Here is a 14,115-nt window from a genome sequence, read left to right as displayed (position 1 = left end):
GAGCTGGGGACAGGGGAGAGAGATGGCGGAGTTTTGAGAGCGGATGATCTGTACGTGTGTCCATCAGAGACAGTAAATTTGTAAGACTGGATGTCATGAACTGATACATATATAATGACTTTTGAACACTGTTAAGATAAATACATTGTTTGTTCTCTATCAAAATCTTTCATTTACTAACTATGCCTATCAGTAGTTAGTGCCTTCAGCTGTTAGAATCTTTTATTTAGCTGGCAGTAGTGGCGCTCACTGTATTGCAGTAGTTCGAGTAACGAAGATTTTTGTGAGGTATGTGATTCATGAAAGTTATTGTTAGTCAGGGCCATTCTTTTGTAGGCATTATTAAAAGTCAGATTGCGTTGCGCTAAAAATATTCTGTGTCAGTTTAGTGATGATCAGAATAAGTAAAGTGAGAAATGTCAGTACGTTCAGTTCTGCTCAGCTGTTTGAAAATCAAATAAGGTAAGGGGTTTACCAGCACAGCAATTCATTAATTTTTCTAAGGGGACGTTTCACAAGGTAAAAGAATAGCAACTAGTGGAAGAAATTAAATATTTTAGCAGCAGAAACACATAATGGAAAGTCGCTAAGAGACGTAAGTGCGACAGGGATCTACATCTACTACAGGGTTACGTTGCAATTCAAAATGGTTCAAATTGCTCTGTGCACTATGGGACTTGACATCGGAGGTGTTCAGTCCCCTAGAACTTAGAACTTCTTAAACCTAACTAACCTAAGAACATCACACACGTCCATGCCCAATGCAGTATTCGAACCTGCGACCGCAGCGGTCGCGCGGTTCCAGACTGAAGCGCCTAGAACCGATCGGTCACAGCGGCCGGCTCTGCATTTCACACTTAAGTCCCTGGCAGAGGGTTCATTGAACCATTTTCATACTACTACTCTACCATTCCACTCTCGAATGGCGCGTGGGAAAAAGGAACACCTAAATCTTTCCGTTCGAGCTCTGATTTATTTTATTATGATGATCATTTCTCCCTACGTAGGTGGGTGTCAACAAAATATTTTCGCATACGGAAGAGAAAGTTGGTGATTGAAATTTCGTAAATAGATCTCGCGCAAAGAAGACCGCCTTTGTTTCAATGACTGCCACCCCAACTCGCGTATCGTATCAGTGACACTCTCAGCCCTATTGCGCGATAACACGAAACAGGCTGCCCTTCTTTGCACTTTTTCGATGTCCTCCGTCAATACTACGTGGTAAGAATCCCACACCGCGGACCAATATTCCAGCACAGGACGGACAAGTGTAATATAGGCCGTCTCTTTAGTGGGTTTGTCGCATCTTGTGTGTTCTGCCAACAAAACGCAGTCTTTGTTTCGCCTTCCCCACAAAATTATCTATGTGGTCTTCGCAATATAAGTTGCTCGTAATTGTATTTAGTCGAATTGACAGCACTTAGATTTGTGCGATTTGTAGTATACCCAAAATTTATTCGAATTCTTTTATTACCCAAATGGATGACCTCGCACTTTCCTTTGTTTATTGCTAATTGCCACTTTTCGCACCATACAGAAATTCTCTCTAGATCATATTGTAATTGGAATTGATTTCACTAGACGATAAATTACAGCGTCATCTGAAAACAGTCTAAGGGGCCTGCTCAGATTATTACCTAGATCATTTATGTAAATCATAAACAGTAGAGGGCCTACGACACTACCTTGCGGAACACGAGATATCACTTCTGTTCTACTCGATGATATACCGTCTATCACTACGAACTGTGACCTCTTTGAGAGGAAATGACGACTCTGTCACAAAACTGAGACGATACTCCATATGCACGCAATTTGATTAATATTCGCTTGTGAAGAACGGTATCAAAAGCCTTTTGGAAAACTAGGAATATGGAATCGACCTGAGATCCCTTGTCGACAGCACTCATTACTTTATGGGAATAAAGAGCTAGCTGCGTTGCACAAGAACAATATTTTCTGAACCCGTGTTGGTTTCTTCTTCAAGGTGATTCATAATGTACGAGCACAGTATATGCTCCAAAATCCTACGGCAAATTGAGGTCAGTAATACAGGTCTGCAATCCAATGTGTTACTTCTATTTCCGTTCTTGAGTATTGGTATGACCTGTGCTACTTTCTAGTCTTTAGGAATAGACCTTTCGTCAAGTGAGCGGTTGTATATGATTGCTAAGAAAGTCGCTATTGTGTCTGCATACTACGAAAGGAACCTGTTTGGTATACCATACGGACCGGAAGACTGGCCTTTCTTAACGAATGTTCTGTCAACACTACACTGCATCGCACTTCGTCCTCTTCACATTTTTCTGCACGTACAGCGTCATGACAATGACTTCCAACATTGATTACAGTTCTCTGAAAATTACAAAAGTTGATGGTGTTAGGACAGCAACCAGCCACGAATTTACTTTCAGCTCTTTTATTCAAAGGGTACTGTTACCGGTTTACAATCGTTGTGATTCATCCTCAGGCGGTTTATACGTTATCTTTATGATATGTGATGTGTTTTTTACAGATTAATTGTCCTAAAATATAAATAGTACACAATTATAAACACGCCACACACAGATGGTTGCGTTACAGATTTTCGTTGCATGTGACTTACGTGAAACGTTGGTTTGGAGTGTTTGTTTTCGTAACATTCGTCCAACAGATGTAAATACATTCTCACTGCATTCTTATTGTTGCACACGTAAATTGTTCTCACTGAACACTTTAGATTTATCACGGAGAAGATTTCTACCACGCACCACGTGTTTTGATACATACAAAGAGCTTACAAACATATGAGAATCACAGATGCTATGATATATCGTAAAATTTGATGATGATATCCTATGTTTGGAAAGGATCGTATATTAATTTACGCAACTGTAATGCCTTTTACACTAGTACAGAGACATTCAATTTTTTTGTTGATATTGTTAAATTAATTATAGTTTTTTTAATTACTGTATAGGTAAAATAATATATTATTTCATTACATTTAGCATCATGAGAATTATGGTAACATATAAATTTGCTACTAGATCTGCAGATAGGTGTAGTAATATTATTTGCTTTGGAGGCTGGCAAGTAATTTTTGGAAATTTTTCAGGTAAGGGGTGTTAGCTAACTCTGTTTGTTCGTTAAGGATATGGTCTGGAGTGCTGTTTTTGAGTGTGTGTATTTCAATTTCTTCTAATATATTCATAGTGGCTCCTTTTTCTGCTAGATGAAAAATTTTTAAGTTGCCCTCAATGTTTCCCACTGAATGGTTTTCTTTAGCAATATGGGCTGCAAGTGCTGATTTGTTCAAGTTACCAAATCTTAAAGCATCAATATGTTCTTTGTATCTAATCTCAAAATTTCTGCATGTCTGTCCAATGTAGAATTTTGGGCATGTATCGCATTTGAGTTTGTATATTCCTGATTTACGGTAGGGACTCATGGACGTATTTACATCATGGATTACTTTTTGTTGTAATTTATTATTTGTGGAGAAGCTGATTGTGATTTTTTTCTTCTTTTTAAATAAGTTTGCTGTATGGTATGAATGTGGGCCAATGTATAGGAGAGTAGCTTATTTAGGTTTGGCTTCTGTGGCACACTGATTTGGCTTGAAGTGATTGCTGTGAAGTGGATCTGTGGTTTTTGTCTGCATTTTGTTGTGGAGTTTTACTGTTACTGTGGGTTTATATCCATTATTATGAGCAACTGTTTTAATTATATCGATTTCATTTTGTTGGTCTGTGTCACTCATTGCTGCTTTTTTAATTCAATGTTGCATCGTTCTGAAATATGCCATTTTTTGTTGGCGGGGTAACGAATGTTACGAAAACAAATACTCCAAATCAACGTTTCACGTAAGTCACATGCAATGAAAATCTGTAACGCAACCAACTGTCTGTGGCGTGTTTATAATTATGTATTATTTATATTTTAGGACAGTTAATCTGTAAAAAACGCATCACGTGTCATAAAGAAAGCGTGTAAATCGTCTGAGGATGGATCACAACGATTGGAAACCGGTAACGATACCCTTTGAATAAAGGAACTGAAAGTAAATTTGTGGCTGGTTGCTGTCCCAACACCTTCAACATTTGTCTTCAAACAACAGCCACGGTCTCCATCATGTCATCATATGACAAAATTGCGTCTCTGAAAATTATCTACAGTAAGTGTAGAGTTATGTGGCATACCTATGCAACATTTTGTTTCAGGAAAAAGCATCGTTTAGGAAATGATTATTTCTTAAAAGCTATATATTTTCAAATTGTTTACGAAACATCCTTATTCCCTTCAAGACACTCTGCATTACAAATAGTACATTTGTCCCACTAGCACTTCTATTACTCACAACATTTTTTTGTAGTCTTCTTTGGAAATGGCTCACAGCTCCTCCTTCATTTTCTTCTTGACTTCTTCAATGTTGTCAAATCGGTGACCTTTCACGCCGCTTTTCATGCGTGGAAATAAGGGAAAGTCGCAGGGAGCCAGGTCAGGGGAGCTATGTGCGTGGGTAAGCGGAACCGTGCCATTTTTAGCCAAAAACTGTCTAACAGAGATGGCTGGATGTGCAGAGGCGTTGTCGTGGTGGAAGAACCAGTCTCGTGTATGCAGCAAATCGGGTCTTTGTCGACGAACACAATTGCGCAATCTTCTTGAAACTTTCAAATAAAAGGTCTGAGTGACGGTCTGACCTAGGGGGACAAACTCTGAACGAATCACGCCCTTGGCATCAAGAAAGGAAATCAGCATTTTCCGATGTTTCATTTCACTCGACGACATTTTGTTTTTGAACGGGATGACGACAGCGTTTTCCATTGGCATGACTGTTACCTTGCTTCTGGGTCGCAACTATAGCGCCATGACTCATTACCAGTAATGAGTTTTGACAGAACATCTGGAACAGTTTTAAGCTGTTATTTTAAGCACGAAATGTTTCAACTCGATGTTCTTTTTGATTGTCAGAACCTGAGGAAAAAACTTGGCAGCTACCATTTTCATTCCCAAATCTTCAGTTAACATTCGCTGAACCAAGCTCCAAGATAACCCACTAATTTCTGACACTTGAGCAATTGTTTGTTGATGGTGTGTGAGGACCACCCTTTTTAATTTTTTCAATATTTTCGTCGATTCGGGCAGTTGATAGAGGTCCAAGAATGAGATTTGTGTACAATCTACATCTACATAGATACTCCGCAATCCACTATACGGTGCGTGGCGGAGGGTACCTCGTACCACAACTAGCGTCTTCTCTCCCTGTTCCTCTCCCAAACAGAACGAGTGAAAAATGACTGCCTATATGCCTCTATACGAGCCCTAATCTCTCTGATCTTATCTTTGTGGTCTCTCCGCGAAACGTAAGTTGGCGGCAGTAAAATTGTACTGCAGTCAGCCTCAAATGCTGGTTCTCTAAATTTCCCTCAGCAGCGATTCACGAAAAGAACGCCTCCTTTCCTCTAGAGACTCCCACCCGAGTTCCTGAAGCATTTCCGTAACACTCGTGTGATGATCAAATCTGATAGGGATCCCAAACGCTCGAGCAGTACTCAAGAATAGGTCGTATTAGTGTTTTATAAGCGGTCTCCTTTACAGATGAACCACATCTTCCCAAAATTCTGCCAATGAACCGAAAACGACTATCCGCCTTCCCCACAACTGCCATTACATGCTTGTCCCACTTCATATCGCTCTGCAATGTTACGCCCAAATATTTAATCGACGTGACTGTATCAAGCGCTACACTACTAATGGAGTATTCAAACATTACAGGATTCTTTTTCCTATTCATCTGCATTAATTTATATTTATCTATATTTAGAGTTGGCTGCCATTCTTTACACCAACCACAAATCCTGTCCAAGTCATCTTGTATCCTCCTACAGTCACTCAACGACGCCGGCCGAAGTGGCCGTGCGGTTAAAGGCGCTGCAGCCTGGAACCGCAAGACCGCTACGGCCGCAGGTTCGAATCCTGCCTCGGGCATGGATGTTTGTGATGTCCTTAGGTTAGTTAGGTTTAACTAGTTCTAAGTTCTAGGGGACTAATGACCTCAGCAGTTGAGTCCCATAGTGCTCAGAGCCATTTTTTTGTTTGTTTTTTGAACCACTCAACGACGACACCTTCCCGTACATCACAGCATCATCAGTAAACAGCCGCACATTGCTATCCACCCTAACCAAAAGATCATTTGTGTAGATAGAAAACAACAGCGGACCTACCACACTTCCCTGGGCACTCCAGAAGATACTCCCGCCTCTGATGAACACTCACCATCGAGGACAACGTACTGGGTTCTATCACTTAAGATGTCTCCGAGCCAGTCACATACTTCGGAAAGGATCATATATTCATTTACGCAACTGCAATGCCTTTTACACTAGTACAGAGACATTGAATTTTTGAGTTGATATTGTTAAATTAACTATAAAGTTATATATATAATATATATATATATCACTTTCACGTGGTACACACTTTCAACACAACATACACGCCAACAAGACTGCCGACTACAGATAAGATGGCCAACAGTTTGTGACGTCACGTGCCAATATGGCCGCTGTGCGTAGGCCTTGCATCTAGAAGGCTTTGGTTAGAGCCGCCGCGCGGGATTAGCCGAGCGGTCTTGGGCGCTGCAGTCATGGGCTGTGCGGCTGGTCCCGGCGGAGGTTCGAGTCCTCCCTCGGGCATGGGTGTGTGTGTTTGTCCTTAGGATAATTTAGGTTAAGTAGTGTGTAAGCTTAGGGACTGATGACGTTAGGTGTTAAGTCTCATAAGACTTCACACACATTTGAACGTTTTCTTTTTCTTTTTCTTTTTGCGTCAGAGCCCCAGTATGGTGTTATCCTAACGCAGTCCGTCAACGCACAGTATTACTGTTCGTTTTTGGAGCATCACCTGCGACCAGCTTTGAGAAAGAAGCGGCGACACTTTCTGCGCAACCCACCCATCGTTTTGCATGACAAACCGCTGGCGCATCCAGCGCAAGCTGTGCCTGCTCCGTTCGGTCGATGGGACTGGGAAGTGCTGTACCATCCACCGTACTCCCCGGACTTAGGTCTTTGTGACTTTGATTTGATTCCGAAGAGGAAGGAACCACTTCGTGGCATTCGATTCAGAACTGTTCCAGAGATGCGACAGTCAGTAGACCGCTCCATTCGCGCCATCAACAGAACAGGCTCTGCTAACGGTATACTACGCCTTCCAAAACGCTGGCAACGGGTTCTACACAATGCTGATGACTACTTTGAGGGGCAGTGACAGGTGTAAACATGTAACTCTTTTGTGTCGGTTGTGAATAAATAGTTGCCACTATTTAAGTTCCAACCCTCGTATAAAAGAAGACCCACTATAAAGGAAATTCCTAAAAAAAGTTACTGAGTGATAAATTTAGGGGTAAATGTAAAGAAACTTCGTAAAATTCTTTGAACGCTTGAATTTAGGCGGAAGTAGACGGAGAATAACCGAAAAGTTAACCAGGAACAAAGAAGTATCAGGGCGGAACGAATTGCCTGCTTAAAGAGTACTCGGGACTACAGACCCGAGTGTCGTCCTATTGTCTACATGGAGGGGACATATCTCCACACTTGTCACACAGCGTCTCACGGATGGTGTGACAATTCGCTGGAAGTCTGTTGGAATTCTGTTTCGAAAGGAAGAAGAATTATCATCACCCATTCTGGCAGGGAGGACGGTTTTCTACCGAATGTCCAGGTAAAATTATAATCTGTCCAGAAAATATGGGATTACCACAACGACATGGACTTCTCAAGTTATGGAAAGTGGCTCAGGCAGAGATGAACACCTAATCTACTACCTCATACTGTGCTCGTTATAGATAAAGAACTCCAGTTGTATTCACCGATCAAAATGAACAAACCATGTCGCATCACTTATACAGATGACATTGTACTAGAGGTGTTTGTGACGTAAACGTTATAGAAACTGCTTGTAATCCCCACTGTGTTATACTTGTGGTTATATGTTAGATATATTTTTTTGATGATATGCTGTGAGGTATATCACAGCTAATATACTTATGATGCTGGTTCTGACTTGGTTAACCTCTAGACGGTCGTATGATATTATTGATCTTCATACGATTAATAAATGTGGTATTGTCTGATTGCCTTAGGTGAAGGTATGTTGACTTTTCTTTTAGGTGACAAAAGGGGTGACTGAGGTTACTTAAATTTTTATGGATCTGTGAATAGGTCTACCATTTCATGACTTTGTATGTCAGCACGAATTGATTAATTACGCTAAGTGACTGCTCTAAGCCCACTGACTATAATATGGAAATATTTATGTATTTTCACTTAGCGAATTGTATATGTACTTCATTTTAGTACAATTGTGGTAACAAATGGCATTGTTAGTAAGACACTCCTGACACGAACATTATGGCAATTGTCTGAGTCCTTCAAAGTTCTTACTTATGATTGTGTGAATGTATATCTTTTGCTAATTTGATATGCTATTAGTATATCACTTCTGAAGGATTATGAACCTGATTATGTCATGGGATAGCCCCTAACTAACCTGTTATCGTTTCACATGATTGTGACTATGATAATTTCAGATAACCTTTGGTGAAGATGTTTCAGATATTATATTTAATAATTGTTGTATTGTTGAACGGTACTTTTTTCCCTAAAAAATCTATAAATTGTGTTGATACTTTTTAACTATGAATGTTAGCATGAACTGAATTTTGCAGAATGGAATTTGTCTCTTTTGATAACTTTTTGTTGTAAATATTTTAGTATTTACTCTTTATGACGTCAAAAGATGTTATTGTGGAGTAATTATGTAAAAAAACTCTTATGTAACAGTTTTTGACGTTTATTACATTGTATCCTTGAAAATATTTGGTTGTAATACAGTTTAGTTACGAGATGTGTGATTAGCGTTATCGTCATCCTGGCTATGAATGTAATATCTTCATAAATTGTTGTTTTGGTATTAAGTTGGCTGAGGTTTCTTATGGATTTCCCGGGATTTAGTCTGTTGTCCGGCCCGGACTAGGTCTCGATATTAGAAAGGTCGGTCCTTGTTTTGGCTTAGTACGACTTTAGTTTACTGCCTGGTGGTTCTGGTAGAACGCCGGGTCGCTGTGGTTAGGTTGCATTTTGTGTGGGGCTGTCTGCTCGGAGCCGTGGAGTACCATTTGTGTGAACTGCTTCACTGGGGACAACAATTTACGAACAATATGCAAAACACCTCTCAGTCCAAAGGCTTCCGTTTAGTCGCGAAGGTGGCTCCGACCCGCCTGCTGAGGTGCCAAGCGTCGTACGGAGTGCCGAATCAACAGTTGTTCTGAGACCTACAGAGTCTTTAACTGGTCTCAGTAATTGACGTATTTTCGTTGGAGGCCTGAAGACAGATTTGATCTTGTGTCTTTTCAACAGGCGGCCTATCTTGCCCGACACAGAGCCACAGAATGGCAGCAAAGCAAGTTTCTTTTGCTGCTCTCCGTTGGTGGTCTCATCTGATATTTCCCAGAAATCACTTCTTTCACTTGATGGGCCGTTATTCCTGAAAACCTTGCGTAGGTGACTCAGTTCATGGGGCAGGTTGTCGACGTCTGATATTACTCTTGGACGATGCACCAATGTTTGCAATACTACGCGCTTCTGTGCTGGATGATGATGGCTGGTGGCGTGCAGGTACAGGTCTGTGTGGGTGGGTTTTCAGTAGACGCTGTGGCCAAGGCACCCATTTCGTTTACGGTGGACAAGGACGTCCAGGAAGTTCAATGCATTATCTTTTTCCACCTACATGGTGAACTGGATATTACTGTTGATGGCATTGTCGTGTTCCAAAAACTCGTCTAGTTTCTCGCGTCCAAGTGGCCAAATGACGAACGTGTCGTCAACATATCGAAAGAAACACTTCGGCTTCAATGGCGCAGTATCTATGGCAATATCCTCAAAATTCTCCATGAAGAGGTTTGCAACAGCTGGAGCGAACGGGCTACCCATTGAAATAAAAGTTGCCGCCGACACCCTGAATAGAGACGGTGGCCGGCCGCGGTGGTCTAGCGGTTCTAGGCGCTCAGTCCGGAGCCGCGCGACTGCTACGGTCGCAGGTTCGAATCCTGCCTCGGGCATGCATGTGTGTGATGTCCTTGGGTTAGTTAGGTTTGAGTAGTTCTACGTTCTAGGGGACTGATGACCGTAGATGTTAAGTCCCATAGTGCTCAGAGCCATTTGAACCAGAGACGGTGGCTTGCAGCTCAGCGCTGCGTGGGATCCAGCGATCGCGCGGTTGAAGAGGCCACATCGAACGCCGACTCAAAACATGCCCATATATGGCAATGTCACGGTCACCAGTGACGTCACAGCAGCTATCGTATATAAGAGCGCTCCAACAGCCCACTGCCAGTCATACCACTTGACAATGGCCAAGGAGTGCTTGGCCGAAAGCTCGTGTAGTTTTAAACAATTGACGCGGTTGGAAACCCGAGAACATTTTATTCAATGTTATCGCCGCGAGACTCTGCATTCACACACCCCACCTGTTGCTTGTCTGGATTTTGCGTGTGTTCGCCCCCTGTCAAACAACTTACAGAGAAATAGGGACTGGAAATGTACGCAAAAATGGATAACGCTAGATTTCAATATCGCCCTGTCACCCCTAATTAATCTGCGATGGTAGTGTTGACGATAAATCACACCTATTTTTTATTCCAAACACGAACCATAATGAACACTTAGGGGGATTCAGTGATATCAGACAGTTACGCAGAAATAAAATAAAGCAAAGGGTCAATTCAGGATCAAATTACAGAAATTAAAAGCTGTACTGAATCAATAAATTTGTTATCAACTTCAGACCAATGCTCAATAAAAACACAAATGAACCATTTAGAAAGTACCCTCTTCACTGGGGTTGGCAGTGAACTGTGTCAAAACAACACCGACTCAAAGGAAGGCCTCGGCGCTTGTTAGTGACGTCACGTCAGCTAGGCACGGCGAACGCCAGGTCTGTTGCAGGCATATAATGGTGGTGTCTCCCTGTCTGACACAGGAAAATGTGAAACTATTGGCGGTAGTTGACCAGCACACATTGTTCTGAGAGATTTCTGCAGTCAATTAAATGTGCAATTCTTTACACTTCTTAACAAATAGTGTCCTCCTGAACTTAAATTTCCACCTGTTTTAAGAATTGACATACAAAAACAACTTCATGGACCAGCAGCAGCAGAATTCGTGCTTCTTTACCGTATTTGTAAATCTCAGGAAGCTACGTTTGTACTGCGTTGCTTTTACAAGAAACTGTGGACATATTGGTGCTCTTCTTTAGGTATCTTGGTTGACTATGGGGCGAGGAGCACTGAATGTTAATGAAATATCTTGCGAATGTACACGTTGGGGGGAGGGGGAGGGGGACATAAGAAGAGGCAAAAGAGAGATACTTGTTTTTGTTGTGTCTAGACAAGACAGCCTAGACACAATGAGAGGAAGCCGAAAGTCACGCGCTACGCTCACGCAGATGGGCGTGAGGTCTGAAACAGGATACGTAATGAATGCTATAAAGAAAAGTACGTAGCTTCTGTAATACTTAACTTTAATCCATCCTTGTGGTACATCTGGAGATTGTGGCGATACAAGTGAGACTCTTTAGATACATGCAATGTTACTAATGGCGCCTTGCTAGGTCGTAGCCATTGACTTAGCTGAAGGCTATTCTAACTATTGGCTCGGCTAATGAGCAATGCTTCGTCCATGTAGTCGCTAGCAAAGTCGTCCGTACAACTGGGGCGAGTGCTAGTCCGTATCTCGAGACCTGCCTTGTGGTGGCGCTCGGTCTGCGATCACACAGTGGCGACACGCGGGTCCGACATGCACTAATGGACCGCGGCCGATTTAAAACTACCACCTAGCAAGTGTGGTGTCTGGCGGTGACACCACAGTTTTATCAAATAAAATTTTTTTTATCTTATAAAGTTTCTCATTTCAGTTGCAAGAGGGGAATATTTATCTTTTCTAATGTGCTTGTTTAAAAAAGTTTAAGCTCAGCAGTATTTTCGATGTATGAAGCTATTTAGTTTCCTGTTTAGAATTCCTTTCGTTGAAAACGACTGTAATCTAATGACTGGCAACAGTTGGACATTTACACATGTAAATTAGTTCACATTTCCAGTGACGATGACAAACGAAAATAAATAAATAAATAAATAAATAAAAGAAACGAGTTCATTGTAAGGGGGTTGGGGTAAGTTTCGATAACAAAATGGATCAAGTAAATATAGTTACTCATATTGATCTACGTTTGTTTCGACAGGATTCAGTAAAAGAGAACTATGATCTTCATTTGTAGCTTTACGATAGTAAGAAAATCTTTCATCTAAATAAAACTGCAGAATCCAAAACAATACCAAACAATTTGTCCAAAAGTAAGAGATTTATAGTGATAAGCACGCCCAGGCGTTTCTGCCTGCAACAGACCTGGCGTTCGCCGTGCCTAGCTGACGTGACGTCACCAACAAGCACCGAGGCCTTCCTTTGAGTCGGTGTTGGTCAAAATCGGTACAAAACGCGATCTCTTATAAATTGGCTGTCCGACTGACATCGACACGAAACGTAAAATAAGAAGAGTCACCACACCCCAGAGTATCGTGAAACCTCAGTGGAAGTAGGAGTTGCACGTGATCCAGCTATTTAACGCTGCTCGTAACGCAGGCCGAAGCGGGAGCGACCTCACCGTACTACTTACTGCTGCTGTGGCTGCGGCCTCCAGTAAGCTATGGCGCAGCCGTGGAGTCCGGGTGCGGAAAATTACACTCCAACAGTACTCGGACAACAGACTGCTGTCCGTAAACTTCTCAAACTGCGACAATCTTCCCGTCAGCAAAGAGCTGACGCGGCTCACGTCCTCTCAGAATGAAAGCCCAAGACGGAAGACCTCGACAGAAAGTGGAGCAAGATCGCTCTTCTCCTCTGTTTTCCTCACCGAAACTTTACAGAGCGAATCACATCCCTAGAAACGCTCAAAATACCCATTTTCCCAGTGCCGACCAATGTTCGACCTGGGAATCTATTTTCTACAATTCTTCCCTTTCTACCAAATTTCACGAGTGAACTCCGCCCGAGCCACCTGGGAAGATTCACAGCTGCGGGCAACATCAATTCTTCCGGAATTTTTACTCCCTAAGGGGCTCTTGGCCTGTCTCACTTCAATTACTCGAAGTCATAAAATTAGTGGAATGTAGGCGAAAGCACGCCCAGCAAGCCACCGCTCTGTTTGGTAAACACTTGAGGCTACAAGCCGGCCGAAGTGGCCGTGCGGTTAAAGGCGCTGCAGTCTGGAACCGCAAGACCGCTACGGTCGCAGGTTCGAATCCTGCCTCGGGCATGGATGTTTGTGATGTCCTTAGGTTAGTTAGGTTTAACTAGTTCTAAGTTCTAGGGGACTAATGACCTCAGCAGTTGAGTCCCATAGTGCTCAGAGCCATTTGAACCATTTTTTTTTTGAGGCTACAAACCTGCAGACGTGCCGTCAGGCTATTGGCCGAGCGCTGTCCCAGGTGCCTCGCATATAATGCATTGACGCAAAATCTGATACTTACAAAATCGCGTAATTCAATGTTAAAAAATATATCGGCTCAACCACTTGTTTATAGTGTAAAACACTAAGATTGACGCGTTTCGGAAGTCAAGCTTCCATCATCAGAATAATAAAAAGTAAAAACCCTTGTTAAAACTCCCTAAAATGAAACATGCACCAAGCACAATAAAATTGATAATAAAATTAAAACATCGTGGCTACTGCCCTCGTTGCAGCCGTGTCTTCCAAGGTGCATGTCCACATAGTCGTCAAAATATAAAAAACTCTAAAATGGTGTCGCCTATGGTGTTCAACATCTAACCACATGGCTCTCTCCTCTATCGTCGTAGACCGCCCGTGCGTCTTCGCACGACACTGAAAGGCGAGTGAGCTCACGCGTAAGTAAACAAGGAAGTCACAGAGATGTCTATACAAACAGATAACGTATACATGTTCCAAGGACCTCATGAAATGGTGGTATCCTGCCAATTGCTAAAACGTAGTTACTAAAAAAAAACCAGTGAAATGTTTGAAAAAGTTATTTGTATCACCAGTTAGCTGTTCATTCAGTGTGTT

The sequence above is a fragment of the Schistocerca piceifrons genome, chromosome 9, assembly GCF_021461385.2.
Source record: "Schistocerca piceifrons isolate TAMUIC-IGC-003096 chromosome 9, iqSchPice1.1, whole genome shotgun sequence".
NCBI lineage: Eukaryota > Metazoa > Arthropoda > Insecta > Orthoptera > Acrididae > Schistocerca > Schistocerca piceifrons.
The sequence above is the reverse complement of the archived record's forward strand: the minus strand, read 5'-3'. Positions refer to the sequence as shown.